Source organism: Hermetia illucens, chromosome 2 (assembly GCF_905115235.1).
Source record: "Hermetia illucens chromosome 2, iHerIll2.2.curated.20191125, whole genome shotgun sequence".
Taxonomy (NCBI): domain Eukaryota; kingdom Metazoa; phylum Arthropoda; class Insecta; order Diptera; family Stratiomyidae; genus Hermetia; species Hermetia illucens.
In genome coordinates, this window is record NC_051850.1 from 108,911,649 (window position 1) to 108,937,565 (window position 25,917).

Below are 25,917 nucleotides of genomic sequence, written 5' to 3' on the forward strand. Positions count from 1 at the left end.
TACATCACTACATCGTTCTACGTCGAATTTAAGAAGGGATTCCCATACATGGAAAGGGGGGGGGGGGGGGTGTATATTTTTTTCACCAAATATAATGAAAAGATTCCGTTAGTACTTTCTAAAACGGGTTTTAGTTTTGATATTTGTTGGAAAGGTGGGGAGTGCGGGGGTCGAAAGTGATTCTTTCTTTCACGGAACCATTCTTACAAACTACTCAACCTAAATATTTGAAAAAAATCAAGAAGCTCTCACTACATGGTACCTAGGCCCCGAAATACCCTCCATACCGATATCTTTTCAAATAAAATTAATAATAGTATATCACTATAATTTTTAGTAATTGGCTGTAAAACCCCCCTTCATCCTAGAATTATGAAGCATTATAGCAAAAATAATATAGGCTATATTGTAGAGAATGATTCTGGTAAGTTTGGTGGAAATCTCACTATTATTAACAAAGTTATAATAGATCGAAGCGCTTCTGTGCTAATTCAAGACTTTGAATGTCATTTTCACCAAAAAATTAATATTCCCATATAAGATATGTATATATTACGTCCTAGGTATTAATGGGACAAATGTCCACCCAAGTGTTTTTATAAAAAAACAATACACAAAACCTTCCAACCTCCAGCTTCCGGTTTCTCCAATTTGTTTAAAGTTACTTCGGGATTACCAGGAGAAGCGGATGAGATATCAGAAATTTTGAGAGGTTGTATACACTTTTGATGACCGGGGAAATCGAAAATTTTTTATTACATATTCTTTGACCCCATTATCTACAGAATATTCTCACAAAATTTCATAACGGTCGAAGCTTTAGGTCCAAATTTATAGCTATTTAAACTAATCTAGCGAAGTTTATATATGTGTGGCGCGGAACTATCCACTTTCTAGAGCTCGCCACGGGAGTGGAGGACTAGCGAGGAAAGTGTGCCATGAGTTACGGGCAGAAAGAAACACATGAAGCGAGATCATTCTCTTCTGCCTCTAACGTGTAAATAGTCGTTTGCTCTTACTGATTCATTAAAATTAATAAATTCTAATTATTTCATCTATCGAGTATTGATTGTAAAAACCTAGTCTATGTTCCGGTGTACCTAAAAATTGTGGTTTGCAAACAAATGGACTATTTTAGTTAAATTGGTGACCCCGTAACAAAAAGTTTGAGTAACGGATCTAAAAATTAAAAAAATCCATTGCCGAGAATTCGATGTTGTTTGACTGTTTTGTGACTCCAAGTGGGATCATGTTGACCTTCTCTGGATTGATCGAGGAAAAGAAATTCACATTAGTTCCTATGCAAGAATTTGTCCATGAAGGAAAACAAAATTCTCATATCCCATTACTTGTGTAACTGAGAGCAATTCGTTTGCAGCGACTGAGGCCGCTCAACAAGTGGCAAATGCAAAAATTGAAAGTGTCGGCTATTCACACTGTCAGAAGACTCCGCCACCGTTGTTGCAATTGTGACTCGCAGCAGCGAACCCATCATTTGCCACGTATCCAGAACCATTCGGAGAGCCGACGCATCAGAAGTTCAACGAGCGCGACCACCTTTCAACATTGGCAGCAGCAACCTAGAAAACGAACGATTATTTGGCAACCGCGGTCTTAAACTCAAATAAGGCCACAATTGACTTCATCTCAACAGCCACCGCTATCAGGCAGAAGCCGAAGACTCCGCCACAATCGCTGCCCCCGCAGCCACTATCGCTGCCGCCACAGCCACCAGAGACGCCGCCGCAGCCACGCTCGCCGTCTCCAGCATCGACGTCGCCGCCGCCTTCACCATCAACACCGCAGCCGTTGCCGCCAGCGCCGCTGCTGAATTTGAATTTGTTTAGTTGAATTTATTTATTTAAAAAAAAAATCAATAAATATTATGCCCGGTGCAAGAGACCGTTGTCCGCTCTCTGGGCGAAATTCTGGGAAGTGGTTTCGGTCTGCGCTGAAAAGCGTCCGCTTCGGTGGTGATTTCTTTGTACGTGCGTGAATTTGTGGGTTCGGTCTGCCGTGTAGTTAGAACAGTTTCACTGTGTTTTTGTTTTAACACTCGCGTCGAAAAGAAGTTTCCTTTTTACTAGTCAAGATGTCGATCGACAACAAAGACGCGGCAGGCCCATCGGACCCACAAGTGACCGCCCTCGCCGTGCGTGTTCCTCCATTTTGGCGGCGGAACCCGGAGCTGTGGTTCATACATTTGGAAGCGCAGTTCCAAATGTCCGGAATCACATCGGACGCGACCCGCTTCAATTATGCGGTGGTCGGCCTGGATGAAGAGTCGATTCTTCTGCTGTCCGATGTAATGAAGTCGACATCATACACGCAGTTCAAGAGCGAGTTGATCAGGCGATTGTCGGCAAGCGAGTCGGCAAAATTAGATCACTTGCTGGCGGGTTTAACGTTGGGTGATCGAACTCCCAGCCAATTGCTTCGCGAAATGAGGCAATTGGGTGGGAGCAAGATCGGCGATGACCTGATCAAGTCGCTTTGGCTGCGACGGCTCCCGGAGGGCACCCAGGCGATCCTCGCTTGCGTCTCCCGTTCCTTGGAGGAACTGGCAGCGACGGCCGACCAGGTGCAGGAGGTTTACGTACGCCCAACCATGGCGGCCGTTCAATCACCGTCGGATGAGGTGAGCGACTTGAGGCGCGAGATAGCCGCTTTAACAGCCGTATGGCCGAGATGCGGGCGACGTTGGACGCTCAGCGTTCGGGCGCCAGATCGCGAGCTCGCTCACGGTCTGCCACTCGAAAAGCGCGTTCGGGTAGCAGGTCGTCGGGGCAGTCCATGGACCGGGGGATTCGCTCGTACCACCGCAGATTCGGCGATAAAGCCACCAAGTGTACTATCCCTTGCAAATTCACGTTTGCCGCAAAAAAACTAGGTCCGCGGGGGTCCTGGCGACGGCCACCCAATTTTTAGGTACACCGGAACATAGACTAGGTTTTTACAATCAATACTCGATAGATGAAATAATTAGAATTTATTAATTTTAATGAATCAGTAAGAGCAAACGACTATTTACACGTTAGAGGCAGAAGAGAATGATCTCGCTTCATGTGTTTCTTTCTGCCCCTAACTCATGGCACACTTTCCTCGCTAGTCCTCCACTCCCGTGGCGAGCTCTACAAAGTGGATAGTTCCGCGCCATCTATTTGTTCGCATTCGCAGCATCCTGCCTGAATCCTGCCGCGCCACATATGCATATGAAATACATAGGGCTTCAGAAAGGGGGTAAAAAGAGTAGCGTGTGCTTTGTCTTTTCTACATGAACGTAACGTATAGTCTGCTGGATACAATGCAAAGAAAATCATCGGAAAAAGATAAAATAAAATCCTTGCTAAGGGGGGATTACGAAAAAAACTATATTTTCGTAGGCAAAATTGACATCCAGACAAAGCAAAAAAATCGCAATAATGACATTAACAACTCGAAAAATAACTAGTTAAGACTCCTTGTGGAGACTTTTAGCATCGTATACATCCTTCACTGGCCAGTGGCAGGGTTCAACCAGCCATTGGACATATTTGACTGGAATTTTTCTCCATTATTCGAGAAAGCGTTTCATCAAATATTTTCAATTCAAAATGGCACTATTGCCTATCGTCGACATAACCCCGCAGTTTCGCACGAATACTGCAGTCCCAGGATTGTTTTTCACGCTATATTTTTCTGTTATGTCTCAACATATCTTGAATGTGTGACAAATTGCCATCAGCATATGTTAGTTAAGGTGTCTGAGCGAAGATGTCATAGCTCTTTGAACTTATGCACGTTCTCCGTAATATGAAGAAGTTCTCTAATAACAAGAAGAAATAACATCGATGACAAGATTTAACCCTCGCTGCCCCCGCTTAGGACCACAATTCTCTCCATGTCTCAAAAAGATTCGTAGGGTTTTGATGTGGTTAATCCAGGGAGATCAAGAGCGAAAACCAGCACAAGCTTTTGAGATGTTTTTTGATACATTCCAGGATAATTTTGATTATGATTTGGGGGACGGCAGAGAGCACACAGATAACATTTTTTGGAACCTTAATAAGCAACTCCTTCTTCCAGTCAGTGAGAAAACTATCAGATTCCCAGAATTGTCATACAAGTGAATGTAGCAGATCTGCAGTAACTGATGGCACAGTGATAACTAATTCTACGAGTTGACCATCGAGCGCAACGTCTTTACTTCTTTTGAATGGATTGTTGGGCAGGATGATTTCTCTTCTGTTTAGAGCAACAATCCGTATCCGCATGTTACCGTGACTAGCTATTTCATCCACAAGAGATGGAACTTCACTTGGTGTAATAGGGTTAAGGACGGTGGTAAAGCGTCCTTCCACCTCTTCAGTTGCTCGTCGTCTTCACAGAAACATCGGCATTCAGTTAAAACCCGACCTATGGCAGCCTCTATGCTCGAACAATGTGTCACCAATGACGAGGCGGTGGAATTTGCAGAAATCTATAAACCCCCTTCCTCCTCCCACACTTCTCTACAAGCCCGAGCAAAGTGTTATTAGAGCCCATCTTGAATGTCAGGTTAACCTTGACATTAGAATTAGGAAGCCCGTCCAGGCCTGCGTGTAATTCCTGAAGAAAACATATTTCCCCACTATATCAGAAGTCTTCGTTGTACATAGCATTATACAACTGTGATGCTCCTCAACCTGGACGGGAGTCCTGCAGTTGGAACTCAGTCAGAAACCGAATCGAGCGCACCTTGCGGTAACCCTTTCATTTCGCTTGCGCCCAGAATGTCCAGTTTAAACGGTTGGAATTCTTGCAAGAGTAGGAGGAAGCGAGCATTCTGAGGACCTTCAATACCGTTTTCCAGGACCGTATGCATATTCTTGGAACTAACCATAATTCATTTTCGATAGCCGATGGCTTTCGGCGTGAGATGAGTCCCTGTCTGAGGCGTTGTTGATGAAAAAACAGAAAATATTCAGCTTAACGGGGATGGAATTATATGATGAGGAGTCTCAATATTGACATTTTGAAGCCCCGTATGGGTCGCTCGAATGTAAATTACCACCTTTAGATCCTATGCTTTCCCATATATACAATTGCTACTTCACCTCCACACATTCACCTTTTAGGATTTAATAGTGCTAAAATGCCGTTACGAGTGAAGGTTAAGCACATCGAGAACAAGGCAGGTTATAGCGGAACTATGAAAGGTAGGAGTACAACCAAAAATGATCAAATTTTCAAGTATCGCGGCCTGTACTTATGTTATGGGTTATATTCTAAATAATTTTCTAAAATGAACTTAAGTTTGCTATCAGACAAATTTCCAAAACGTAGTACATTACCGTTACTAACTTGTCTTGAGCAGATATCGATTTCGAGGACGAGATTTTATACGGGGCACTGTCCTGAAATTCTTCAAATGTTTTAGTTACCATAGGTTTTGCACTTCTGATGACAGCCTCCACCTCCGTGGAGAAGGCTGTTTAACTAACATATTGGAAAACCATATAAGAAGTCAGGCCCAACAACTAGTGAATTTTTGGATAGATTGGGCGGAAGACAAAAAAAAATAATAACCACATGGAGTCTGTGTCGATGCCCTAAATTCCCCAAAGTAGTGAACCGTAGACAAACTCCATAGTGGCAATTCAAATATTTTACCGAATTGTCTTTTTGCTGCTATATTGACACAGTAGCGCTACCTTGTTAATTAAATGGTATTCTTCCATTTTTCATTGATTTAAAACGCATAGAGTGATGCTTCGGATTTCAGCCTCCCAAATTAGAGAGTTTAGCGCCAATATTACCAAGTCGTATTGCTTGTACCGCATTCATTTACTTAATTCTGTGGCGTTAACGCAACTAATCTGCTTGCGAAAGTGGTGGATGGATGTCACGAGTGTCTGTTAGACGAGATCAGTGTTCGTGATGTCAAGACCTGTAATAACCTGAAAAGAACTGCAGGAAGTTTGCAATAGAATGGAAGACAACAAATCTTCGGAGCTGAATGATATGTGTAGTGAATGCTTGCTGAGTTGTTCGAAGCATGAATGATTGAGGAAGTTTAACGAACTTCCACACAAGCCATCCATGATAGGCAAATATATTCTTCCAACACTTTGGAAAAAATATTGAAACGAGTAGCTTATTATAATAAGGTCAGGCCCACCGAGAGAAGGGATAAGGGGAAGAGAATCCTTCCAGTTCTCTCGGGCACTCTGGACAAATTCAAATTAGACAATTAATGCAATTTTTGGTGGTCCCCATGAAATCTACCTTGGACTCTTTTTTATTTCTACCACCCTCGGCCCGGTTTTTAAGGCTTGGAAGATAGTATGGTTTTTGTAATCTAGTTGGGTTATAATCAATTCAGCGATGCAGGCTGGATCGGTACCCCTAAATTTTACACTGATATTGTCGATAATTGTCAAAAGGCGAATGCGATTTCAGAGTGATTCAAAGCCAAAAACGGAACCCGACAATGTTGCGTTCTACCTCTAACACCTAATTTTTTCGTTATAGGTGACGCTCTTCAGAAGGCCGTGGAGAGGTTTCATGGATCACGTTATCTTTCCCCAAACACCTCGACTACGCTGATCGAATCTACTTAAATTTTCAAGGAGTCATGGGGCTTGGCTAAATGGTTTTGGATTTGGGAAGAGAGGCAAACAGAACCGGACTGAAAATGAAAACCAACAAGAGAGAGGTTCTCAGTCTGACAGGTTAATAGGTAGAAAATCGTTTGCATTTATCAATTTATAGATCTGAGAAGCGATTTTCTGCCGATGGTGGAGCGGAGCTCGATGTCACTTTGTGTATTAGTGGTGTAAGATCCATACTCATTAACATGGCGTTGTTCGCCTGAGATGAGGGATGTTTCCAACGATATATGTGCATATATACATATAGACATTTTTCTTTTACATTCTGTTTATGATAGTGTGGTGCAAGTTACCCTGACGGTATCATATTCTCGCAAATCACAGCATCATGTGGATATTATTATTATATTTATATTAAATAATCAGGGCTGTAAAGTGGCTAAAGATTGTTAGATTAACAATCAGGGAAAAGAATAGAAAAGGCCTTCATCTCAAAACGTTGTAAGAGAAGCTACGCTACCATTAAAGCTGAATTTGATTAAATCACTCCCAAACCGGTTGTACAGTTAGTATTTTTAAGGAGCACAAAGCAAACAGTACCAGTACTTATAGGTTCATTACAAAAGGGGTAGTTTACCCTATCTTACTTCACGCAGCGGTCATTTCAAGCATGTATTGAATTGGACGACGCAGCACTCGTTATCATATCACTCATCTCGATTAAAAAGACAGTTTTCCGAGATCACAATTGAGAAGTGCCGAAAGGTAGAAATCAAGAAGTAGAAAGCAACAGCGATGAGAACGGGCAAGGAAAGGGTCTGCCCCCATATGCGATACGAAGCATTATCCATCCCATATATGAAACAGGGGATATCAATCAATGCAGCAATTACAATTGCTGAGTACCATCTATTAGATATATTATATTAGGGCCTTAAAGTGTGTTAGAGAACTTCATTCATGGATGTCAGATACCAGTCGACTCAGCTACTTGAGTCAAATAAGGGTAATAATCTCGGGCGAGCGCAATGCTGACCACATTGCCTCCTACAGTGTTCTGTAGTCTACCGTTACGGTCTTGAATGAAGTGCTCTAACACACTTCAAGGCCCTGATCCAATATGGATTGTTGCGCCAACGATTATTATTATTATTATAGGAGGATAACCCACTTCGTAGTTTATATAACGATAAAATTTATGAGCGATACCACGACCGTCTGGTTGTGGATAAAATTCGGCTCAACAGGTTGCAGTGGGCGGAAAGTCCATAAAAGCATTAACTGTGGTCGCTGGGGTGAAGCAATGGCGAAGGCGAGGACGTTAGAGGGCTCAGCGCAAGCTGGGGATGCCTGGAGTTCCTTATTAAAGCAAGCCTACACCGGATTTTGGTTGTTGCGGTTTCCTAGGAGTGAAAGGAGAGAGTAGGTGTTATATTATTTTTGTGAGTGGTAGAAGTAAATGTAGAAGTATTTTGTCGCCAAATTTACGCCAAAATAATTCCCGAGCAATTGAAATAAATCTCAAAAAGTGGATCCACAAAGAGTGGGCAATTTTTCCTTTCGGATCCCGCTGATCTAACTCCGCAAATATACTGTGATACCGACTTTCATTTCGAATTCCCATTTGACCTCACTTCAATGATTTGGAAATAACTATGAACAGCGTCCGGTGAGAGAGAGAGAGAAATCGAAATCTTGTTAATAATTCAATCGTGCCTAATATTTCAAACAGTACTCAACATTAATGAAAAATTCAGAGCTCATAAATTTAAATCCCACTTTGCCCAACAGAAACTGTGAGAATTTTAGTTGAGACGATGAATTGATGAAAAGCAATAAGTACTTCTATTAATGCTTCGAAATGGTTCCTAACCTCTGCTTATATAATTTAACATCCGGTTTCCACAATTTTTGTTTATAAATTAAATATCAACTATACAGTGCTGGGAGGAGTGAACTCAGGCATATTAAGTCAAAATTAACAAAGAAAGGGGATAGTATCGAATGATATCAGAACTCTAAATAACTTTATGAAAGAACAAAAAAATATGTTGCCCAAATGACCTGAAAGTGTTATCGATCTAATCTACAAACAACTAGTGAATACTAAGAAGAACGTTGATCTAGGCTTGCAGAAAGCAGCGACTAACCGTGGCTAGGCGTATATATTTTAGAGATATACATAGATACTTACTAAGTTTAAACATTCACAACTTTGTCCCAAATGTGGTAAATCAAGTAACCCGACTTACCATTTTTAATTCTAGGGAAATTAATCCAACTGATTAGAATACGAGTAGTGGTGACTAATGCTCCAAGGTAGATAAAGCTTGTAATGTATTCCATACATTTAACCCGAGATTCAGCGATGTTCTGCGCAATCATTATTCAAGCTTGCACTTGAACATTGCATACGTAATCATCGGTAAACACAAAGCAACGCTGGCCTCTTAGTCCACCTAAATATGCAAAAGACCATATCAAATTACAATCTTTCTAATCCGCAAAAGAATCACTCATATTTCTAAAGAATCTCCAACGAAATAAGTTGCGATTTGAATGCAAAACATGGACCTTTGCTAAGATCTGAGAAAGTATTGATCATCTTTAAGGGGTGGATTGAGCAACCATCAGCCAAATAGAATTATTGTCGAGCCCAATGTCGCTTACAAAACAACTCTGGAGAAGCCCCTGTAGAAAAATATACCTTAACAAGTGCGAATCAGATTTAATCTAGATCATTGGTCAAACATTCGCATTTGAACGAGGTGACACAATGTACTTATGACGACTTATGACGTTGAGTCATTCCACTGTAAAATTGAAGATCCCAAATGTGTATTCCTACAAATTACTACCTCAAACTCGAGTTCAAAGTTTAGTAGTTTTGGATAAAACATTTCATTGAGTAGGTTAGAAATATAACAATGTATAAAACAAACATATTATGTATACTAACAAGAAAAGCAAACAATCATATAACAATAATTTATAAATAATGAATGATGTTCAATTTTCTCTAATCAGGAGTTGTTGCTACCGAAAGCAGAAAGCACATCTATCATCCACTAATCTAAATTATTCATCGATTCGCGAAATTCAACCGATAAAAAGGTCCACTCCAAAGTTTGATTAACTATTCGCGTTTTTTGAATATGTTTATAACCATTTTAACTCCTTCTTTTATAATAAATAAATGCTAAATGCTAATCGAGTTTTTAATGGTCGCAAAACAAAAGACTTAAGCCAGTAACCCGAATTTATTCTTTTTTATGTGGAAATGTTTTATGAATTACTTTTACATTTTAAAACTAATTTGCAATTTTTGAATATATATAACAATGATTAGCAGAGTGTGAAGTTTTTTTGCAATCTGAAACCAACACAATGGTAAAATTCTGCATTGCGATAAGCTTAGAAAGGCATTAACACATAATGACAATACGCCCGAGCGTCGTAATCAGCTGTAATTATATTATTCACACTTGCTCTTCATCAGGTTTGCAAATATTTCTCATATTTTACGGCAATCTGATTACAAACCAAATGGCTAAAATTGCAAATTTTTATGGCTCTTTCGTTTTCTAGTAAATCAAAAGCCCATGACCAAATTTCTACGCATTTGACCGGTCTTATGACTACATATTGCAAATGGTGGAAAATGGATGAGTTTCATTAGTGAAGCGTGTCGAATTTGATACCAGAGTGGCGTAACAATAGAGCTGTAGATATAAATGTACTTGTGGATCTAGAGTAGAAAACAGAGAATTTATTCATAACTAATTAGCTATACATAGTGCAGTTTGTATCCAGCTGTATATTAGCGTGAAATACTTAGGTGTAGATGGACTCTGACCTTTGTTGTAATAATGGTAACTAATTTAATCGCAGCCTCGTCGACAAAAACATATAAAGCCATTCTGCTATGATATTTTACTCTGAATTCATACAATTGCTCGCTGTGTTAAGGGTAATCACAGTAATACTTTGTTCATACTAAGTGCAAGCTCATTTCTGTAGGAAACAAGGTTAAATGAGACTCTACGTTTTGGGATGGTTTCGTTCATGATATTTGCGCAATAGAAAAGAAGAGCGTATATAATGCATTTTTTAAACACGTTTTTTGTTATATTGGAATCCTAATAATGTATTCACATCTATTTAGTAGAAATATAAAAAATATAGAAATATGTTAAAAAAAGATGAAGATTCCATTAACTTAGAGGAAACATCAAATTTCAAACAAATTGCGATGAAATTCAATTCACCTTTTTTCACTTTCAACTTTGACGTTGAATGTAAGAAGCGATATCATCATTGATGGAAGTCAATTTGAGATTTACATAAGCTAAACACAATAGCAATTTTCTGAAACCGGTAGAACATCTTCGTAAGTATTGGCAAAAACTGTTGAGTTCAAGTGGTTGCCAATGATCATCAGCGTAATTCAAAAGAAACATGTTTATTAAGGTACTTTGACTGTCCAAATAATTGATTGATAATTCGCCAAGTAATTTACCTTTCATTGGAATGTATTCGAAAGCTGATGTGTTTCCAGCATTCCCAGGTTGACCGGAAAAGGATTTCGAATTAATTCACTATAAATTTTACTGATTACTGATGATGTAGTTAACCTATTTGAATAAATTCCATTACGTTATAAATTTCAATTATGTTATTTGAATAGAATAAATAAGATCTAGCCAGGCAAGCCATTTATATTTTTTCAAACTAATCTCTTTTTCCTGGATTTTTGTAATTGTCTTCGCATTGTATGATTAACGATGTAGAATTAACATACATATATATATTTTAAGGGGAAAGTTAAAACGAAGTTTCACTAGAATGTTGACAATGGCATAGTTTGTTTTCTCTGTAAATTTTAACAAAAAACGAATTTCAACTTATTATGTTTTGAAAGTTAGTATTGAAAAGTAATAAAGAAGCAGCTACAAAATCATTTTTTACAAATTGCCTGTGCAAGTAAACCGGATCCCAGACAACCTAGTTGTTACAGGCTGAGTGCAGATTCCATTTTTTTCAAGGTAAAATTAATTAATTTAGAGAGTGAAAGATGCGATATTGAAATATGTGTTAATAGAGAGAGAAATTGTAGAAGTAGCCGTTTTTAAAGGGAAATCTCGTTAAACATTAAGGACCATGATAAGGCATCTCAACTTCCTTTCAATATTGATTTGTAGACCAAAGCAGGCGACTGAAGCCGTGCGCTGATGGAAACTTTAGTATTTAAAACTGTACAAAAATTTATTGGTGAAGCATCGACTAAGAAGGTGAAATGTGAACGGCGATGGTCAGATGACCATTCTAAGTGGCCGAAGACGACCAAGAAGCGAGAGCTATCTTAGAAACGTACACATATTTCCAATTTACTTCGTCCACAAAATCATACATATGACATATACAGTACGTATATTACCATACCACTGGTTTAATGTACAAATATATCTATCTGAATTAGGCATTACCCCAAAGCTTTATTAGGATATATCTACGTACATCTAAATATATACATTTCTCTCTGTCTCGAGTAATCGATATTGGTGTGGTATTGGCGAATTGATATGTTATGATGACGTCATACACGTTTTAGAATGCACGAAATTAAGATAAAATGTACATATTTCACCTTCTAAAACTTTATTAATAATACATGAATTCAAACTTTGCAATTTCTTATATTACTACCACTTCTAGCGTGAACTTAAGGGGGGTTTCCGCGTACATATCGAAAATATAGGAATATACTATTTTTAACTTTATTAGCGCAGATATCGGAACCGGATGTATTTTGAGGCCGAGATTTCGTTTAGATACACTACTATGATTTGTTTCAGCTTTTTCGGTAAGATAGGTTCTGAGAACGAGACCTGTTACACTTCTTCGTGGTCACACACTGAGCCCTCACTCCACAACCTTTCACACGATATCAAATATCGGACCAATTTCAAAAAGAACTAATCCAGCCCTTCAATTTTACCACACAACCATGTTCCGTAAAAAAAATTGTGCACCCGCTTTTGCATGTATGGGAAGCCCCCGACTTAAACTCAACACAAAATGGTGCCACTTGCAAAACACAGGTTCTCATCAAATCTCGTAACAATCCGTTCAGCCTTTTCCGAATAAATATGGTGTGACAGACAGACATCGAATCGCTACCTTAGAAAGATAATGACTCGACCGCGCATCGGAAAGCTCCCGATTCGAGTGCCGCGATTGAAAAAGGAAATCTACAACAGATAGCATATGGGGAGGCATGGTCTTGGAAGTTCCCTCCTGCATTGGCATTCTCAGGACATTCTATTTTAGGATGCCCCTTAATTAGCAGAGTTTTGCCGGGCTAGTGTGGAGGAAGGGCATAACATTTTTCAATAGTGCTATTTTACACATTTGTTTCTTCATTCTATAAATAAAGACAAAGCTGTTTTTCCTTTTACTAAGAATTTTTAGTGAAAATTAATGAACAATTCACTTACTATACATCATTGTACTCATCGAGCACCTTGCCATGATGGACTCCTGCTTCTCCACCTGCTGCTGACGTAGTCTCGCTTGGAAAACATGCGCCGAACCCCTAATCGGCGAAAAGATACAGACTGTTTTATGACAAAGTGCAGCTTCATATATCCAGAATAACGGTCAAAAAATCATGGCATGGGACTGTGTTTCATCTGCCATACCATATTCATCCAGGTTTTTAAACATTTCGATCACTTCTTGTCGGAAAAATTATTTAGCAATGAAGCATTCATCAAAATTGCCGTACAATAAAAAAATTTACGAAAGGCCATTTAATCCTGTTCCTCCATTTTAAAATCAAAAAATAATTCCTTATCTTTAACTTTCAAACAAGCTTAAAGTTCTGAAGTTTTTTTTATAGGCATTGTTAAGATTGTCCTGTTTTCCCGAGTGTCCATTTTTAAGCTCTTACTAAAGCCAGTCATTTGCAAATGAAATGTGCAATAGATTTCTTCTTTCCCCATAATTGCGCCAACGCGCGTCGTGAGGTCATCATCACCAACCTATGGAGCCGGGTTTTTCTACGACCAGACAGTCATGGTCATAGATTTCGTCATTATATAAGCTACGGAATCGTCCATTTCCATGTTGAGCACCAAAAATTCGTAACTGTTATCGATTGTCATTTTCGGCCCTAGATAGGGAAAATTATCAACGGTTTCAAAATTGAAGTCTCCTATCTTTATTGTTCTGACTTGACCAGTGCTATTTGATATTGTCGTCTCTTTCGTTTTTGGTGATGACGTTGCCCCCATATATTTCGTCTTGCCTTCATTAATGTGCAACCCAAGATCTGGTGCCGCATGCTCGATTTGAATGAAGGGTAAATTGAATATCGTGACTTTGTTCTTCCGATGAAGTTGATATCGTCAGCATAGGCCAGTAGTTGGGTGGATTTAAAGAGGACGATGCCACTCGCATGAACGGGCGGGCCACTTTTTTAAGGGCCAGGTTGAAAAAGGTGCACTACCGACCATTTCCTTGCCTTAGACCGCTGTTGATGTTAGTCTCTTAAATTTTTCAGGTCCAGACCAGTCGGTGTTACCAGTTTCGCCGGGATACCAAAGTGTCTCATGGCCCTGTACAGTTTTAGGTGGAATTGATGAAAAGATAATGCAACGGATTGCCATATTCTAACCGTTCTTCCATCGACTGCCGCACAGAGAAAATCTGGAGTGAAGCCTCTATGGTATGGCCAATGATTTTCTGGTAGTAAGAGTCATCAAACATTGATTCGCTGTCCCACACCTTGAGTATAAATTGGTCGCTTCCATATTTAACCAGTTCGGCTGTAATTCCATCCCCTCCTAGCGGTTTATGATTTTTAAGGTGTAAATTGCACGAACTCTTTCTTCTATGCTTGGTGGTGGCAGTATTTGTCCGTCATCTCCAGTTAGCGGGACCTCCAGCTAGCCGATTTTGGGTGTTGAACATTTCATCAAAGTACTCAACCCAATATTCCAATATGCTCATGCTGTCGGAAATCAGATTTCCCTCTTTGCCTCTGCAACATGAGTGTCGAGGTGTATAAGGGTTTATTCTGCTGACTTGTTGGTGAAGCTTTCGCGGCTGGTACAGTTGAACTTTTCGAGTTCACAAACTTATTGGTTCTCCTAGGGTTCGTTTCATTTCTTTTTGGGCAGGAACCAAATATGTTAAAATTTTACTTTTACTATTGACGCGATGGTTACTGCTCTGTGTTCAGATCCCAGCCGTCATGGTTGTTTTTGTTCGTCTTGTGTTTGTGCTCGTTGTTGTGAGCTTACGATTTGAGCCGCGTTTAAATGTGACGATAGTGAAACTGATGCACCATCTGACTGTGTGAGTGCGCCTATACTTCATTAATGAGTGAACACCGAACACTACGACATTTGGTCTGGCTTTACCTTGTGCAGATTTCAAACTTTGTTCTACCTAAATATTATAACTCAATGAATTGTTTTAGAAAGTGTCTGACCAACGCGACATCGCGATGCTGGCTCAGAACATATAGAAGCGGACGCTAATATTCTGTTCATCATCATCAACGGCGCAACAACCGGTATCCGGTCTGGGCCTGCCTTAATAAGGAACTCCAGACATCCCGGTTTTCCGCCGAGGTCCACCAATTCGATATCCCTAAAAGCTGTCTGGCGTCCTGTCCTACGCCATCGCTCCATCTCAAGCAGGGTCTGCCTCGTCTTCTTTTTCTACCATAGATATTGCCCTTATAAACTTTCCGGGTGGGATCATCCTCATCCATACGGACTAAGTGACCCGCCCACCGTAACCTATTGAGCCGGATTTTATCCACAACCGGGCGGTCATTGTGTAGGCTACGGAATCGTCCATCCTCATGAGAGTTCGCAATTTTTCTTGCTAAGAAGCCAAGTTTCCGAGGAATACATGAGGATTGGCAAGATCATAGCCATGTACAGTAAGAGCTTTGACCCTATGGTGAGACGTTTCGAGCGGAACAGTCTTTGTAAGCTGAAATAGGCTCTGTTGGCTGTCAACGGTCTCAGAGTTGTATTCTCCTATCCTCATTTTTCATGTTTGACCAGTACGGTTTGATGTTGTTGGTTGATTCGTCTTCGGTGCCGACGTTGCCACCATATATTTTGTCTTGCCTTCATTGATGTGCAGCCCAAGATCTCGCGCCGCCTGCTCGATCTGGATGAAGGCAGTTTGTATGTCTGTCTATTCTGTTTAAACTATCTAATATTTCATTAAGGTTAATACGTTGAATCTGCATTTACTAAGCTTCCTAGATTACAAGCAGCTCGACCTGACAGCTCGCAGAATTTTCGAGATTCCAAATGAATCCTTGCTCCGAGCCAGAGTTCATTTTAAATCCATCAATGGCTGCCATTGTGCAGAAACCACCTATCTCATCATTATTCTTCTACATCTCCTGATTTGTATTTATTGTGGTGAATTGTTCGATATGGCTAGCTATTTTTATGGTATGATATGGTATAGTCGGTTTGGGTATAGTTGCAGCCACTCTCCGTTTCCTGTACAGTAGCTCCGGGACAGTGTTGCGTATATAAAACTCGACTGTCCAGCATCAAGATTCTTGCGTTGGACCAAGGCTAGGAGCTGTAATAACATTGACACTCTATTTAGCTTTGTTACATTGGGGATTGTACGTACTGGAACTTTGGACATCGAACAAGAAATCATTCATATTTTTTGTAGAAAGGTTCGCAGTTGTGTTTTGTTTCCATTTAAATATTTAGCATTGTAAGGGAGCCAAATCCGTTACTGAATGGATAGTACCAGTCCAGTATTTTGGTTTTTATGGCGAATAATAGTATGTCCGTCTCTATGGTTTAAATTGGGACCACAACTAATCGCACAGACATAACTCATCGGAACTAGCTTCCACTGCCCCTGGATAACAAAGAGAAGTACTCCAAAAAATAACATCACACCATTAACAAAAGTTATCTAAAGCATTTCAGTAAAGCTATTATAGTTAAAGTAAAAGATTTGGAACCGTTTTGTTTTGCTTTAATATAGTCTTTTATTTCTTTGCAGATATGCATATTTCAGTGTCCAGAAAAAAACAAGTCGGAATACCGAAGCTCGGCGCTTCAGACGCGTCTATCTTATTAAACCCTATTCGCAAATTTAATTAGCATACATATCCCCACGCATACCCGGCTCCAGTAATTGATTCTGATATCCAAATGACTAAAAACAGCTAAAAAAGAAAAGTGAAAGTGTCTCCATGGACCTCGCCGTTCGTATAAGTTGACTTTATACATATCATGACCTGCCCAGAACTGAACGATTTAAATATCTCGGGTGAATGCTATCAGCTAACGGAGAACTGCGTTATGAAATTCCTTCACGCATTAACGCAACCTGGATGAAGTGGACTTCCACAACTGATGTTGTGATGAGTTTTACACCCCCCCCCCTTCGCATGTATGGAGAACTCCCCTTCAAATTCATTATCAAATAGCGCCATTGCATGTAAAGGGACACTCAGACGACGTGTTCCCACCAATTTTCGTGACAATTAGTTCAGCCGTTTTGAAGTAAATAGGCTGTCACCGACAGGCATATAGACAGACGTGACACGTCTGAGTCGATAGACACCCAAAACCTGAAAAGACTGTAGTGAAGCAAAAACATACGGATTTGTTTTTTTTTTTTGTTATTTTAACTAATATCAACCCGTTTTATCAAGTCTCTTCCAAAATTTTCCATAATTAAAAATCAGAACAAAGCGGAAAACAATTCCACTTGGACCATTCTAGTACTGACGTTTTCGGTTGGTTGCCTGTTCGGCTGTTTTGAATAGTCTCCTCATTTACAATGTTAAAGAAAACAAAAAATCGAGACCGTTTTTTGCCTTACTGATCCGTTATTTATTGGCCGATATGTATATTCCCTCTCGCCTTCGTCAGTACTTGGGCTTGTCAGAAAGAAAACATGCATGTTTGTAAAAGGATAAAATATTAGTAAAGCAAAAGGAAGGCTCTCCGGGTGGCTCAATGGTTAGAGCGCTAGGCTATCGTAGCAGAAAATCGCGGCTTGAATATCATTGATAGCAGAGGGATTAGAATTGTAACTGGATGTCGGACACCAGCAGACTCAGCAGTGAATGAGTACCTGAGACAAATCAGTGTAAGAATCCCGGTGAACGCAGGGCTGACAACATGGCTCTTACAGTGTATTGTAGCATACCGTTATGGTTCTGAATAAGATGCTCTAACACACTTCAAGGCTCTGATCTAATTGGATTGTCAAGCTAACCATTTATATTATCAAACTAAAAGAAACCGATTTCAAATTTTTATTTCAACTATCATAGCTTCAAAAGTGGTAGATTGTCCGGTATTAAATCACTCTTACCGTCTTGTGTTAAAGGGCCTGAATGAAGTCACGCTATCGATAGCTTATCTTAGAGACTGATTTATGTAAATATCCAAATTATGTTATGTAGTAGCCGTTATCCGTTGGTAGGTACCAACGGATGTAAACTTAGAGTGTGTCGCACCATCTTATTTAATATCTAGGTCTTCTTTTTCCTCAGCCTTTCTCACGCTCAGAAGCGGGATTGGCTCGTCGCCATCAGTTGCACTATCTCGTTCTATCAAAGGTTTGATTTGAATATAGTTCCGAGGTTTTCGAATCACCATCCAACGTATCAAGCAATTTCGTCTGCCTTTTGGTCGTTCACCATCGACTTCGATGTTTGTACAAATTGTGCAAGTGAATTCCCGTTAGCGGGAATTACATGCTCCCACTATTTTTCCTAACATCGGTCGCCGATCTCCTCATTTCGGATGTGATCTAAACGTGTCACGTCACTAGTTTAACGGACAATATGTTGGAGAGAAAACCTAACCATAAATATAAAGCAGTGTTTGGGGTGCTGGACGTTAATGTCCGGTGTGACAGTGCCCATAACAAGAACAAAAAGTAGTGGTGAGAGAGCGCTTTCTGGATGAGCACCAACAGAGGCACGAAGCGGTTTTGATACACCCGCCACACATCGAACTTTACTTTTCGGGTCGTGGTAAAACAATTTAACCAAGCACACGTTCTTCTGGCACTAAGTGTTGTCGTAGAGCATACCAGATAAGTTCGTGTGGCACGTGGTCAAACGCTTTCTCTACATTCAGAAACGCAATGTAAAGAGGGCAATACTGCTCATGGTGCTTCTTCATGGGTAAACGCGCAGCGTGTATTGCGTCAGCAATTCTTAACAAATCCAGTTTTATTCACGGTAATTTCAACGATTTCGCGAATACGGTTGTCAAGAATACGTTCAGAAATCTGGTATGGGACAGCAACCGGATCGGACTGTAATTTGAATATTCTCTTGGACTATCTTTCTTTTTCATACTGTTGTTGTGGTGCTTTCTTGCGTCAGATAGTGCTTTACCCTCCACAATAACTCTATTGAAGAACTCACTGAGTCACAGTGTTAGCCTCAGCTCGTCGCTTTCCAGATGTCAGGTACTTTCCCCGATTTCATTTGTTGCATTGTTTCCTCTACCTCAACGGCGCTGACAAGTGGGGTTACCATAAATGTCGACAGTATTTGGGGAAGAAGAGGACTAGCAATTTGTTCCATTTCTCGAAATATTTCAGCTATCTATCCGTCGCGGCTCGTTAATCGGTAGGATGCCGTTGATAGAGAGTGAAAACCCGCTATATTCACCAGAAATAACCGATCAGAATTAAAAGCAAGTCGGGAAACCGGAAGCTGAATGCGTCAGGTATAAAAGGTTTTAGGTATTTCTTGTATGACATTTGAGTGTGCATTTGTCCAATTAGTACGTAGCACGTAATATATGCATGTATTATGTCAAAATCTCCAATTTGAAGTGATAATGACATTCAAAGTCTTGAAGTTGCAAAGAAGCGACTACTCTGACCTATTACAACTTTGTTGATGATAGAGGGATTTCCACCAAGGTAGGATCATGCACCTTATTATATCATACATTTCTGCAAAGTTTCATGATTTTAGGATATATAGGATAGGGGTATGGAAAGTATTTCAGAGCCTAGGCACCACATAGTGCAAGCCTCTTAATTTTTTCCAAATTTTTAGGCTGGGTAGTTTCTGAGAATGGGTCCGTTAAAGAAATGATCATTTTCAACCCCTCGCACTCCCCACCTTTCCAACAAATGTCCAAACTACGACCTGCTTCCGAAAGTACTAACCGAGACTTTTCATTTGATATCCCATACGACTATAGAAAAAAATATACACCCCCTTTTGCATGTATGGCCCCCCTTAAATTCTACATTATGTTACTCTCTGTATGCGCGAATGTTTACAGTTCCCACCTTTCCTCCAAATTTTGTGTCAATCGCTACAAAGGTCTCCGAGGAAAATGCGTGACGGGCAGACAGACAATAAACCGATTTTAATAGGGTTTTGTTTTACACAAAACCAAGTTTTATACGATAAGATTTTAATCCACACATTTGATTTTTATAAGCCAAAAAGGTTTAGGTTCTTCGATAGACAATAAAACTCCACAACTCCCCCCTTTTTTATTAGCAGAAAATTGCCATGAAAGAGAGGATTTTTCCAACTTTTCAGAAAAATATCTCTAAAACAATAAAAGTATAGCAAGTCGAGAAATAGAAGTTAGACGTTCCAGGTATAAAGGGTTTTGTGTTTCCCTATGTGAGGAACAATCAGTGCATGACAATTTCGTTCGCTCTACTTTTTACAGAACCATTCGCGCAAATAATTTGATCTGGAAAGCCTATATTGTACTGATAATAATCAACTTCATACACATCACGTAACTTCTTTGCGCATTTTGACTCTTTATTCGGTGCTTTGTGCAATTTATGTCAAATAAAATCTACATGTGGAGTTATTAATTGACACCTTTGATATTTGATACATCCCAGCTTTTCAGGTATGGGGAAACCCCCTTAAACGCCACGTGAATTTATGTCACTCACTGTGTTCACGGTATTCATTGTTCCCATACGACAAAGAAAAGTGCGAATGACCGACGGACAGACAAACAGTGAATCGACTCTAACGATTTTTTGTTTCACACAAAATCTTAAAAATTGCTTTTTAAAGGTGTATTGTCTACCTACGAGTCTCATGAAGAGAATCCACTTTGAATTTTCCATGTATCTCTTACAGCCAGTCGGGAATGTATCACACCGATTAAAACGTACTCTACAGCGAGCGTGAGGAACTAAAAGTGTCAAACATTTTTTTATATACTTGATGATATTCATAATAACGCACAACAGGAAAGCTGAAACAGAAACTTCCCTTGAAAAAAGGAGTGTTTTGTCAATATACGACTTGGCGGCGTTGTTGATTTTGTGGAAATAGCTTGTCTGGGACAAAAAACGAATGGCTTCATAATTGTCATAATAGTGGGTATCGTTATAAATGTTCATCCAAAAATACCAAAATAGGGTATTTCATAACGCAGAAACTGATATTTAAATTTTGATATGTTTGTATGTTTCAACGATGGCCGTATATGTGCGAAATATATGGTTAAAATTTGGTGAAAATTAATTTAGTAGATCCTCTAAAAAGCAGAATGCGCCAGAAAACATACAACCGGTCGTTATGAAAATTGATATATATGCTACAGCATCAGAAAAAAATCAGATGCACTGTCTGACAACCTACAAGATAGGTTTCTACTTCACAACTGCTGCAATTTCCGAAGAGCAAGAAATATGATGAGAAGCGTAACCCTCACGACAGGCTCGATCAACATTGAAAAACATTCTAACTAAGCAACATTCAATTATAATACAACAAAGACGACGATCGAAATGTCGTTATTGATCTAATGCATATATTGTGCTTATGTTGCTGCGCTTAGAAGTCTCAGTAAGATGGCAAGATTAACGTGATTAACTGAGCTGCCAGAGTCATTTCTATCTTATATTGCTGGACCTAGTCAAGAATCCATTTTTACGAGTTATTCGGAAATTCAATGCATACCTCAAAAATCATCGCTTATAGCGGAGAAAATCCGAAGTATTCATGAATAGACAGAGGCAGAACAAATTCTGCCGGATCCTGCTAACACTCTGTAAAACTGGGATGAAAAAATTTTAAAAAAATATTTTTCTTAAAGCTGGTGCTGTCATATTAAATGGTAGCGGTTCAAATCCCCCTAGTGACAGAGCGATTTATATCGGTGCTGAATATCAAATACCAGTCGACTCCGCTGTGAATGTGAATCAGGGTAATAGTAGCTTGCGAACGCAATGCTGACCATAATACTTCCTACAGTTATTATTCATACTGATTAAGTAGGTTTGTTCATTAAGCTGCTCTGCTAAAGCAATCATTGAACGCACATTTAAAGAGCATTATCTGGCAGATCGAAGCTCTTCAACCCTGTGAAAAGCGGCGATCGCTACACGTTAGGGAAGGCAAGGGACTATTACCTGGTAGTCTAGATGGCAACTCCTAATCTGCTGCTCACTATATTGCGTTACCACTGACGAGGTGGTGAAAGCTGCAGATTACATGTCTGAGGAATGTGTTGCCAGAGTCCCTATTAGCATTCAGATTACTCAACACGACCACAATGCCACCTTTAGGAGGAATCTCCTGGACTGCATTCAATTCCGCATAGAAAGCCTCCTTCCCCTCCATATCGAAGTTTTTGTTGCTATACATTGTACTATTAAAACATTTCTCATTCTGGACCAGAATCTCGCAGTCCCTTGCAGCCCTGCAGTTGCTGTAAATGCTAATCCCACACCAGATTGATGATTGCTTCTGTTAGGTTTTCCAGAGTAAAACATTACAGTACCGGAAAAAGGAGAAAGCGTTAAAGCGTCTAAAACCCCACCATCTAATTTTACTGAACCCACCGCATGTAACGCTGGACCTCTGGCTTACAGAAGGCGGGCTCTCTAAGGGCTTCGAATATTGTTATTGAGGTGCGTACGTGCATTCCAAAAACCAACCCCTGTCCTAATACGATAGCCAAAGATCGTTACCGGAAATTCCATCCTTATCCTAGGCAAGGAAAACGTATCTTTGAAAAAATTTGAAAATTTGCAGGTTGCAGGCAACTATTAATTTCTACTGTTTTTCCTTTTTGTATCCTGTTTAGTAACTTTTTATCGACAAGCAGGGAGTGAATTCTTAACCCTCACTTCAGAAGGAATTTAATAGATATTTTACTTGTTACTCGAAAATTAAGTAGCAGTTAAGTGAGCCCAAATTTTTTTTTTTAGTCGTCCTTTTATGCTGAAAGTTTAGATTAGTTGATTACATATTTTAACTCATAATGTTTATGATGCCAGTGTCATTCTAACTATAATAGTTAAACCAGTTGATACAACATTATCTGCTAGAGTACTTTTGGATAAGTAATGGTATATAGTGTGCCTGCCTAAACTACAGGAAACTTCGATCGACTTGAACATTCAACATTTCAACACTCCCATGAATCTGCTAGACCGTAAACAATAACTGTTTTCTATTTTGTTTAAGGATTGATATGTGTAGAGCTCACAATCATTTCATGTCAGATCTGACCAATGATGAGAATTTTTTTTAAAGAAATCATACTGGGAGCAGTATCACCAAAGTGGTTCCTAACTATCGATCATTCCTTTTTATACATTCGCAAACACGATATGGGTGCTAATCATAAGTGGAAGAAAAACGTTTTGCTCAAACCTGAGCTCAGTCGAAACAACGAAACCCCAAACCGTCTTTTTTAAGAAAAAGTTTAACCCAAAAAGGCCCACGGACCAAGAGCAATGGAAAAATCTCTCCATGGGTTATTTGTAAGAATCTTTTTAGTGCTAAAGACGTTAATAATTGTGTATAGCTGCCACTTTTCTGGTAGGAGAAACATTATCATTAATATACTGGATGTAGAAGTATTGCCCATTGCGGGTGAGCATTGTCGTAGTGAAATTTAATTCGACTCACCCGCATAATTACGAGGTGGCTAGTCCTCTTTTTTGTTCGAGCAAATCAACAAACTGTGAGATTTCATCGAGCAAATATCTGACGGCTGAAGAGTTTAGTGTTTTTCGCTCTTTGTATTTGAATTTAGAAAGCTGATTGATTGCGCAGCCTGTGATGAGACATATCCTAACAGGACAGCAAACGACAACTCACTTAAGTATTTCTAACCCCGCAGAAAACAGATTAATTATATATTGGTAGCTAAAATGAGGTATGGAATCTTCGAAAAACGATAAATAAAACTTCCATTAGTCACTATTCTTGCCGAAGAAATGAAATCATTCTAACACTGTGGAATCGAAACTTCTAACAAGGGCGTTCTATTCAACCAGTTGCGGCGGGTAGGTTTTGCCAATTTGCACATGTAGTAAATAACTGAACTGACTGAGTTGAATCTTCTGAGGATGCAAAAGCGAGCATACTAACTCTCCGAGAATTAATATCAACAACTTATTTTCGTTTATTGACTCAAAACAACAAAGCCGATTTCACAAAGTGCAATGGAATGAATACGAATCCATGGGAATTAAGGCAAATTTCTCTCTATCTTTCACCCACTGCCTCTTCTCAAAACTTTTGTTAACTGAAACCTTTAGCACATGATAGTGTACCTGTAATTAGTATATCCGTACTGTTGCCTACGCGAAAATTGAAATTTGGAGTATCCTCCCCATTTCACTGCTGACCATGTCGTCACTCCCAACACACATTTTGATAGGGTCGTAAAAAATTGCATGCATAAGATTGAGTTTTCTGCATTCATCCCATCATTCAAGCGAATCATATATTTCGCAAATACTAGCAGTTGGTGATTGCATAGAGAATCAGACAATCACATGATCATGTGAGTTGCTGCTTCAGTTTGGAACAATCACGTAACTGAAAATTGCTTTGCACCATTTCCTTAAATCGAAGAGTGTCTCTAAACGTAGGAAAAGATGAAGACTTACGGTGAGCTGTGCTGCAAAGAACTGTGCGATGCTGTGGATCGAAGCTAGACCACGTAAAATGAGGTTGCCTTGGAGATAGAGTCCCAGCGGTTACACAATCGATTTTCACACTTTTACCTTTCTTTCACGTTCGATGCTAATGCATTACTAACAACACAGGAGACCCGATTGCACTGTAAAGCACCGCAACAATATGGAAAACACGAGCAAAAATTACAACGATCATTAAACAAATGCACAAATGGTCGTTACGCGTAGTGTTTCGTCAAGTAAATCGTTAATTTGTGTTTTTCCCAGTTGATGAACAATAACTCAGAGGAAAACCGCCGAACAAATATCGAATACCGCATGCATGGATCACACATTCGCGCTAATATCCATGAAATGTGTCAGGAAGTTCACTAGTCAGTTACCACAGCAAATGCAGATACGAATATTGAAGCTACGTATGAGCGTTCTACAGCTTCTATAGGAGCCACGACGGTAGGGATACCCAGAGATGCTGTTGGTGATACAACAAGAAGAAACGAAATAGAGTGGCAAAGCCGCAACATTTTGATTTTATTTGAGCCCCTTCTTTCTTTGGGCCTCCCATCAGCCGCTGTCCAGCTGAAGAAGTGATCATACAGCCTTCATGCAATTTAAACAAAATGAAACTATGGCGAATTATCTATATCGCTCACAATGAAAATAAATCTAATTTGTACGTTCTCTTCAGAAAAGCGGAAATAGCTCGTCGCAACGTGAGCATGCACCGGGAAGGTGTTTACAGCACTCAGATACGATACTGGAAGAAGTGCTACCGATAGTATTAGATGGTGCACATTATCAGAAGTTTCTTGGCTATGGGTCTAGTCATTAATCACCTGTATAGGCCTAAACGTCGCTGCGACTGCCTTGGAGAACGGTTACCGCGTTGAAGGTGAAGCATGATCCCCGTCAACTAAGATATATTTATTTGATACGGAACATTTATCTTATGGTTGTAGGAGAATTGAAGAAGTGCTTCATCTTTAGGAATTCCATAACAACTTACGTAGTGACTGTACTTGCTCCTGAGTTCAAAGAAACTTTCAACAGTGCCTTAATTGCACTTGATTCAGGAAAATCTTTCAGGTTTAAAAGATACCATTAAAGTCTTAATGAAATATTAGAACACAATATTCACATAAATTTATATACATAGCTTCGAGTGAGCTTTAATGTTAGCATAGCTGAACGAATTGTAACAACTCGAAATAAATGGTTTCGCGAAACGGTAGTCACTTTTCGGCATCATTGGCCTTTTCGACCCTGACCAGATTTCTTCACAGAATAGTTCTCTTGTTTTTGTGACTGATGAATTGTCACGACTTCATGTCTTGGGAAGATAATTGTATTGCATGTGACTTCTCTGTAAAGTTTC

General features: G+C 39.6%; 1 protein-coding gene across 1 annotated transcript in view; it reads right to left on the reverse strand.

Moving 5' to 3' along the window:
* Positions 1-25,044, reverse strand: part of LOC119648526 — a 150,789-nt gene extending 125,745 nt beyond the window's left edge. The window contains exon 1 of the mRNA XM_038050294.1: positions 24,513-25,044. The gene's annotated coding sequence lies outside the window, so the exon portion shown is untranslated. The remainder of the gene's footprint in view (positions 1-24,512) is intronic.
* Positions 25,045-25,917: the final 873 nt, after the last annotated feature.